Below are 9,480 nucleotides of genomic sequence, written 5' to 3'. Positions count from 1 at the left end.
AGTGCATGGGTTTTTTTTGACATCCCTCTTATCCTGGCCTTTTCCCTTGGTACTTCTGTGGTCTGCTCTTACACAGTGAGCGTGGAAAGCTGCAAATCACATTTGCTCTTCTTCTAGAAGCAAACTTTCCTGCTATGTTGGGCAGATCCCACAGGCAAATCCGCTTTGCCAACAGTAATATCGTCTTCCAGGTGATGATATCCTTTGATCTTTTCAATAGGAAATGGTAGGCCTAAGCAAATTAAAACCAAGTAAGCACCATCGGTTAATGACTCCTTAATTGTTAGACATGTCTGATCTTTACCAGTTGTCTCTAAGACACCACTTTAATTCACTATTTTAATGTAGTTTTACTCTTTTAGGGTTTCTATATTCAGTAATCTTTTAGGTCATTCGTTGGTGTTTTTGCTTTTTTGTTTTTATGAGTGTCACAGATTTCCCCCATATGCCTCTGTACCTTTGGGGTTATTAAATGTAGATGTAGTCTTTTCTTGTTTATAGAATTCCTGCTATTTGAAATTACCTGTTAGGTTAATAAAATGCAGGCATTTTCTGGAGGTGTGGTTTTGAGAAAAGATGAGCCAGGGGGTGAGTTTGGATTTAGACTTGTTTATTTAGGTGCCTCTAGTATACCCAGGTAGATATGGCCAATATGCACTTAGAAATGTTTTGGAACTCAGAAGAGAATTCAGGGCTAAAGATAGGTTTTTGGAATTACCAGTTTATAAGTAATATGTGAGACCATGAGAACAGATGTAAATATCCAAGGGAGAAAGCGTAAGTTGAAAAGACGCTAGTCTTCAGGGCAGTCAGGAAGGTATGAACGACTGGTGAAGAGAGGGGAGGACAGTGCATTCAGGGAGACTGGCAAGTGAGGAGGCGAGGAGTAGAACTGAGAGGTTTTCCAGGACGAAGAGTGTTGCCCACGTTTCTTAGGGAGAAGAGAAAGGGGGAGGGTTGATGGCGAGGGAGAAATGAAAGAAAGAAGAGAAGGGGCCTATTGACGGCTTGAGGTTTCAAGGTGGTGAGGATCGCCTAGGAGCTTCGGGGTCAGCCTTGGAGGGAAGGAGGTGACTGAAAATATTAGTTAGGAAGTAGACAGGAGAGAAGTTGTGGGCCCATCAGTCCTGATGACCTTTCCCTTCTCAACGAAGCAGAAGGCTGAGCGCAGAGGAGCATTGGTGGACTTGGGAGGTCTTTATAAATCAAAATATATGATGCACCTAGATTTTGTGGAACTCTCAGACTACATTTCAGTTTTGGAATATAAATCATTGTTCACTTTCTTCTGAACCCTAAAACATCATAAACACCCTAAAACAAGAGCCAACAACTTAAAAAAAAAAAAAAAGGGAGCCAACAACTTGCACCAAAAGCCACCACTGCTTGTAAAACTCACGCTGGGAATTTCTGACCAGCTGAAGGCTTGCCTTCCAATGTGTAACTTGATCTAATAGAGCAAATCTATGCAGCTCTGATAGATGTCAAGATCGATGGCTGAGTAATTTATGCCTTAACTAACTTGATAAATTGACTCGGTCTTTGAGAATGTTATACCTTCTTGGGAGATAGAGGAAAAACTCCTTGGGGTAGGGAGGTCCCCTGAGAAATGTTAGTGTTCCTGAAGTAATAATAGGCTAGAAGGCCTTTTATTATGGGATGAGTGTGACAGCTAAGAAATGGAAAGAAATGTGAGTCACACAGAGTCCTCATTCCATGACCTTCAGTCATTGTCAATCAGATTTAGGAAAATGTGAGGAATTTCAATATTATATAGTTTATTTGTGTTTTATATAATACTTACAAATGCTGTAACTTTAGCTTCACTTCTGGTGAAAAATGAGGCAAATATAAGGTTTCACTTTCTTCCTTTGTTTTAACGTTTCTGCTGCTACAAGAGGCAGAAACTCCTTTAGCAGAGAGAAGGAAGGGGGGAGGAGAGAAAGGCTGCTGCCCCCAGTGGAGTGGAGCCCTCAGAATTTTACAGTTTGCTCTGCTTGCCTTTGGGACATCTTACCTTTGCCCCAGGCTTCCCACTGCAGAGCCTAACGTGGGGTGAGCCCAGAGCAGGCTGGCGGCACAGCCACAGGACTCGGCAGAAGCTTGCCTGTTCTTGCCCAGGCCTCGCTCTGCACCTCAGGGGTAGGTACAAAGTAGCTTTGAAGACCTGAGGCCGGGCTGGCCAGGACCTGTTTATTCCTGGCCAGTGGCCAACTGTGAGGACTCTAAAGGTCTTGCTAATTGGCACATTTTGTGACACACTGGTTGGGGACAGTGGACAGCCTAGGGGACTTTGCCCTTCCTTTGGCCAAACTAACAACACAAGACCCTTAAATGTGGGGCAAACTAAAGTGAAAAAGTTTAGGAAAATTAGAACCAGAAGCATTGGAAAGATTTTGCCTTTATGTAAAATTTCCCGACCTTTTCTTTTTAAAAGAAAATTAGCTAGTAAACATTTATTAAGCATTGGTCATTTATGGCTTATAAAACTTTCTAAGACTTCGAGCACTCACTGTTGGTTGCACAGCTGTAGGACTGAATGTGCTCTCACTCCTCAACCAGCTTTCCTTTTCTAGAGCAGATGTTCACTCTGTCATGTCTTGGGTCCTGATGGACCTCAGGATGAAAGGGGATTCTTTTGTCAGACACAGATCCTGAGGCATTTTCCGTCCAGTGCTGCCAGATGTAAGAGAGGACTCCTGTCCTGCCTCAGGGAACACAGGCTCTGCCTGCTCACAGTGTCCATTGCTCAAAGCTGGAGGAACAGCAAGGAGCAGTCACAGATGTGAGAATGACATGTCCCCTGCCATTGTCATGATCCCTTGGACACATTCCTCCTGTGCACATGAATGGACTTAGAGACAGTCTATGAGTATCTTTTTTTCTGTTTTTTAACAAGTATTCTTTGTTTTCTACTGAAACTTCAAACACTGCTTGTGTCTTATTTACTGTTGGATATATCAAGGACAGTGTTTTCCTGCTTCTGACGAGCTTACAGAAACAGGCCGTATTTCTATTTTTCTGAGAATTTAGTTCTGCTTATAAGTAAGGAGACAAAAATAGCCTTCTAAATCTCTGATCCTTAAGTTTATCTTCCCTCTTAACTTTACCAGGAAGTCAGCAGGACCCAAGTGCATTCAGGGTGGAGGTAAGAGGTGAGAAATGAAGTGAAGAGGTTGTTCTTACGTAGGAGCCTGGCAAGTGTTTCAGTCCCTGAGCCCAGGGAATGGCTGCCGTAATCTAAAGTCAACAGGAGAAGCAATCCAGGGCCAACGAGCAGGGCAAAGTACACAACAGGAATCAGGGTCATGGCTTACAAATTGATCTGGGAGTGAAACTATGAGCCTGCATAAAGCTTTTACAGGGCTTGACTCCAGGAATTAACTACATTTCCAAGGTAGTTAATTTAAAGCTGGAGCTTTCAAAACTTTAACACCTTTTTTGTTTTCCCTAAGTGATTGGGAAGGTGGTGGGCATTTGTCCACTATGTGTTCTGTTCAGCACCCCCCCCTTTCATCTGGAGGGAGGTGCAGTACTCCACACGGGATCAATGGTGATCCCTCTCTCCCTACGCTAGACATCCAGGGTATGGTGGAGGGAGGATCCAGGCTTGGTCCCTTCTCCCTGGGCCTTTGAATATCAAGGCAGTGAAACAAAGATTCTAGAACATTTCAGAAGCCACTTTTGTTGACGGTGTCATCCTGTGGGCAGCAGTGGGATGTTGTCCTGTGGCATGACCTTGACTGTGATCCTTACTGCCTGTTCTCTCTTGTTTTCCAGCCCATTTCCTGAGTGTTTGTTTTCTAGCCCTCCTATCTATCCTGTGCACTATTCAAAATCCTCCAATATCATTAGCCAGCACTGGCTTCTGTTGCTTGCAACCAAGAATTAGATCAGGCCACCTGATGTTCCTGTCTTCAAATCTAAAGAGGTGTTTCCAGTCCTACTGGTTGGGCTCTGTTTAGAATGGTCTGGAAACAAGCATGAGAGCAGCTGTAGTTAGAGATTTTAAGACAAATCTAGAGTCAGGGTTTTCTGGCATGTTACCAAAATGGACACAACCAACAATGTAGAGAGAAATTTTATTGAGTATGGGCTTTAAATAGTCAACATTTGCAGGTGTGAATCCCAGGCCACAGGCCTAGGAGGCAAGAGATACTGAGTTTTTTCATGTGTTTAGATCAACTTAATTTCAACTTTATCTTTTACTACATAGCAAGAAGTAAATAAATTCCCAAGCATACTTGACTGGCCCGAAAGCCCCCTCACCCCAAGGGTCATTTGGAAGCTCAGGGTTTCATGGTGCCAAGACATGGGGGAGGCCCTCTGCTCACCCGTCATTGGACTGAATCATGACTGCTGAGACACCCATTGTCCTGGCCAGTGCAGTCCCTTCAGACCCGTTGGCTCTGTTTGTTCCTCTGTGTCACTTTAAGCATGGGGATCTTTGGCAAGGCTGCTGACTAGAGTCTTATCTTTCTAGGTGTACCACAAAGATAAACTTTTGAAGATTTGGTCACCTCCTTAGGGCAGTATTAAGGAGATGGCTCTTGTCCCTAAAGTTGAGGAACCCAGAGAACTCTGCCCCTCTTTCCTCTCTCCAGGAATCTTTTAGTGTGATGGACATTCTACTTTCTTCATGTTTTCCTTACAACTCCTCTGCTGCTGCACCAATAGATTAATGCCCTCAACTTCTGAAGACAAAAGTCAAGGAGGCTGGTGTGGTTCAGCTGGTTGAGTGTTGTCCCATGAACCAGGAGGTCGCACATGCCTGGGCTGTGAGCTGAATCCCCAGTGGGGGCGGGCGGGGTGGGGGCAGCTGATCGATGTTTCTCTCTCTCTCTCTCTAAAATAAATAAAAACATATTTTTAAAAATGTAAAGAAGGAAAATATCTCACAGGCAAACTGCTTTCTGCTTTGCCACAAACCTCCTTTGAGACAAGGAAGCACAGAACCTATTTTCTACTCAAAAGGGGGAAGGGAGAGGGGTCACTGTATGGGGTAGGAGGGGAAGAAAAACAAATTAATAGATTTTAAAGCTTTGCCAATAAAATTTAAAATTAATGAGGGGAAAAATAAAATAGAAGTGCTGAAAGGCTGGGCTGCAAAATAGAAGGGTTAATTGTATTTGGTGTCACTACCTTCTGTGATTCCTTAAAGCTTCATTAAGAGATGCAATCTATTTCAGTTTGAATAATGTCACTCATCCTTTCACACCCTAACTTTGTAGTGCCAGGAATGAGGAGTGTTTCTTATCTGCATTCTGTAAACGAAGTCAGCATTTCTATCTCTAATTAATATGGGACTTCTACTCCAGCTAGAAACAAATATTTGTGTTACAAATGAAATAGCATATACTCCACAAACAAGCTTCTTACTAAGCCCCCTGTTCCAGCTGCTGCTTTGAATCAAATCCACTTACTATAGACTTTCCAATCTTGGGTAGCAAGGGGGCTTAGGTGAGGTATTTGTGCCAGCTTGTGAGCATAATAATTCACTGATACATTTAAAATAAGCATTTGCTAAATTTTTTTTATTCATTAGAAATGCTGATTCCAAGAAGCAAAGAATCTACATTTTGGGGATTTGTAGGTCTAGTTCATTTCACACATAGGAAGCCTGGATCCTGGTAAAACTGATGAATCACTAGAAGAGGAGAGGCCAGATCTTCATAAAACCATAACCACTACTGACTTCAAGTCACAGAAACTTATTCAAATGAGCTTAAACCATAGCAGGATTTATGTTCCATTAAGCAAGGCCAGAGGCAGGTTAGGTCTAGGATTGGTCAACCCAGGGGCTCAGTGACATCATGGAAAACCCAGATTCTGCCCTTCATTCCCCTCTGTCTGTTGGCTCCTTCCCTTAGGTCCCAAGACAGCTGAAGAACTTCTAAGCATCAAGATTTCCAGATCTTCTTGCTTCTCTCTTTGTTGCTGTTGTTGTTGTTAATTCTCGTCTTTTATTAGCCTGTACACAAACACTTGTCTTCTGGTTTGTTGAATCAATAGCCCAGACAACATTTGCCACAACAATGTCTGTCAAAGTGGTTGTCCATAGAGACTCCAGCACCGCAGCCGCCTGCAGGGCCCTCCCGACGGAGAGCACTGTTTTTGCGTTGTCATCCTCTCCGCCGTGTTTCAGGACAGCTGCTTCCCCTTCTTTCTCTTATGCTCTTCTTCTGGGCGGGAGTGTAAGACTCTTCCCTTTTCTTGGCACCACCGTGAGGTCTCCACACAAGATGAAGAGTGGACTCCTTTTGAGTGTTGTAATCTGACAGAGCACGTCCCTCTTCCAGTTGCTTGCCGGCAAAGATCAGACTTTGCTGACCAGGAGGAATTCCTTCCCTATCCTGGGTCTTGGCCTTTACATTTTCTATTGTATACGAGGGCTCAGCCTCGAGAGGGATGGTCTTCCCTGTAAGGGTTTTCTCGAAAATCTGCATCTTTGCTGTGATTCCATCTGGAAAGGAGGAGCCGCTTGTCTCTTCTTAGTAGCAAGAGAATTTCTTCCAGAACAATGCCTCCACCCCAGCAGATTTCTTCTATTGTTTCACTGGCTAGAACTGAATCAAGACCACTCCCTTGGGGCTTTACCCAGGGTGCCCTCTCCACAGGTCATGGCCATGGAGACCAAATCTCTGCTTTCCCAAGGAAGGAAGGGATAGATTAAGACAGGCAACCAGCAGTGTATATCATGCCAACTTATAGTCCGTGAGCTTTAAAATAGCTTGTAAATGTCTTTTTTTTCCCCATTCACTTTTTTAGTCCTCATTATGCTTCTTTTTTTTTTAAAATTTATCTTTATTGTTGAAAGTATTACAGGTGTCCCATTCCACCCCCCATTAACCCCCTCCACCTCGCTCCCACCCCCTCCCCAGGCCTTCACTCCGTTATTAACTGTGTCCATGGGTTATGCATATATGCATATAACTTCTTTGGTTAATCTCTTCCCACCCTCCACCCCCCTTCCCTCTTTCCTCTGAAATATGATCGTCTGTTGCATGCATCAATGTCTCTGGATTTATTTAGTTCGTCAGATTCTTTTGTTCATTAGCTTCTTCCTAAAGAAGACCCTTCAACTTTTCCTGTAGTGCTGGTCTGGTGGTGATGATCTCGTTTAGCTTTTTCTTATCTGTGAAGCTCTTTATTTGACTTTCAATTCTAAATGATAGCTTTGCTGGGTAGAGCAATCTTGGTTGTAGTTCCGTGTTTTTCATCACTTGAATATTTCTTGCCACTCCCTTCTGGCCTGCAAGGTTTCTGTTGAGAAATCACCTGACAGTCGTATGGGGGCTCCCTTGTAACTAACTGCTTTTCTCTTGCTACTTTTAAGATTCTCTCTTTGTCTGTAACCTTTGGCATTTTAATTATGATGTGTCTTGCTGTGAGCCTCTTTGGGAACCCTCTTGTTTGGGACCCTCTGTGCTTCCTGGACTTGTAAGTCTGTTTCTTTCCCCAAGAAGGGGAAGTTTTCTGTAATTATTTTTTCAAATAGGTTTTCAATTTCTTGGTCTCTTTCTTCCCCTTCTGGCATCCCAATAATATGAATGTTGGGCCTCTTGAAGTTGTCTCAGAGGCTCCTTATACTATTTTCATATTTCTCGATTCTTTTTTCTTTTTGCTCTTCTGGTTGGGTGTTTTTTGTTTCTTCATGTTCCAAATTGCTGATTTGATTCTCAGCATCCTCTACTCTACTGTTGATTCCATGTAAATTATTCTTTATTTCAGTTCGTGTAGCCTTCATTTCAAATTGGTACTTTATTATGTTATAGATTTTCTCGGTTATTTCCCTAATATTCTGCTTAAACATCCTTATAAACAAAATTCTGAACTCTGTATCTGTTAGCTTATTTGGATCTATTTCATTTAGTTCCTCTTCTAGAGATTTCTTCTCTTCTTTCCTTTGGGACATGTTCCTTTGCCTCCACATTTTGGCTATTTCCAGGTGTTTGTTTCTATGTATTAGGTAGAGCTGCTATGTCTCCTGCAATTTATAGAGTGGCTTTGTGTAGTAGGCGTCCTGTAGGGTCCAGTGGCTCAGCCTCCCCAGTCACCTGAGCTGGGCCTTCTAGGTGCTCCCCTGTGTGGGCTGTGTGCACTGTCCTGTTGTAGTTGAGCCTTGGTTGCTGTTGGCACTGGCTGTGAGGACCAGCTGCAACTACAGCCAAAGAGCTGCTGTGCTGGAGACACCCCTATGGATCAGGATTTACTTCAGTGGAGCTTTGGTGTTCACCAAGTGCGATCCTTAAGTGTGTCACTCTTGGATGTGGTAGGGTTGTAATCCAGCGTGGTCAAGTCTGAGCACCAGGTGCACTGTCTCTGGGGCCTCCCGGGAAGTGTAAAGTCAGCCTGTGCCAGTGCTTTGCCCAGGGCCCCCCAGCATGAGCTACTCAGCAAACCTTAGTTGGCTGCTACTTGTGCTGGGCTTGGAGGTGTCCAGCAGAGGCCAAGCTGTGAGCCAGTGCAGGCTGCCGCTAGTGCCAGGCCTGGGGCCACTTATCAAGCTGTATGGGGTATGCTGAGGCCAGCTGCTGCTTGTTTGAGAGATTTTGGGAAAGTCCTAAGCATGATGCTTGAGTGGCCACTTGCATAAAAAAACCACTGGAAATGGCCTGGATGAGCGGCAGGTGGGGAGGGGCGGGGCCTCCTGGAATCACGGGGCGGGGCCAAAGGTGAGAGTCAGGTGCTGGCGATTCAAACATGGCGCCTGCCTGCCGGCTGTGTGGGGGAGGACTCGCCGAAGGAGCCATGGCCTCTGCCAGCTCTTCTGCCTGGGAGGAAGCCGCCCCTCCACCTCTCGCCCGGATTCCAGGCAGGTTAGTTCCTCCCCGAGTGTCCCAGGTCCTTTCAGGCTGCTGCCCGGCGCTGGGCTCAGAGGGAGCGTCCGAGTGAGTCTGTGCCGGGCCCTTTAGAGGAGCTGCTGGGGCTCCCGCAGCCTCCGCGACCCTCAGGGACAGTCCCCGCCGGTTTCACAGCCTGGAGTTGTGGGGACGTCTCTTCCCGGCCTGGAGCCCTGGGCTGGGGGCCTGCTGTGGGGCTGGGACCCCTCCCTCCTCTGGGAAACCCCCACCGCCGAGATTCCCTCCTGGGTTTAACCCGCGCCACCGTGTGTGGGCCTGCGGCGAGTCTCCGATTCAGCCCTGATCCGCCCGCGTCTCCGCCCCTCCTACGGTCTTGTTGCTCCCTCAGCTCCCTGGTTGTGGGGCTTCTGTGCAGCCAGATCTCAGGAGGCTCCGAGTGAGGGCGGTTCTGTATTTTAGTTGTGATTTTGATGTGGTTGCGGGAGGCGGCGGGTGCAGTTGTTACCTATGCCGCCATCTTGTTTCTCTCCTGTGTTTTTTAAAAATTGTTTGCTGTTCTTTATTTTATTGATTTCAGAGAGAGGAAGGGAGAGGGAAAGAGAGAGATAGAAACATCAATGATGAGAGTCATTGATCGGCTGCCTCCTGCACGCCCCCCACCGGGGATCGAGCCCGC

The 9,480-nt window shown here is 45.5% G+C and overlaps 1 pseudogene; it reads right to left on the bottom strand.

Annotated features, from left to right (window-relative positions):
• Positions 1-2,585: 2,585 nt before the first annotated feature.
• LOC107525942 (ubiquitin-ribosomal protein eS31 fusion protein pseudogene) lies at positions 2,586-6,446 on the bottom strand (annotated as a pseudogene).
• Positions 6,447-9,480: the final 3,034 nt, after the last annotated feature.

This window comes from Miniopterus natalensis, chromosome 1 (genome assembly GCF_054644295.1).
Source record: "Miniopterus natalensis isolate mMinNat1 chromosome 1, mMinNat1.hap1, whole genome shotgun sequence".
NCBI classification, from domain to species: Eukaryota; Metazoa; Chordata; class Mammalia; order Chiroptera; family Miniopteridae; genus Miniopterus; species Miniopterus natalensis.
This window is presented reverse-complemented; position numbering and strand designations above follow the sequence as displayed.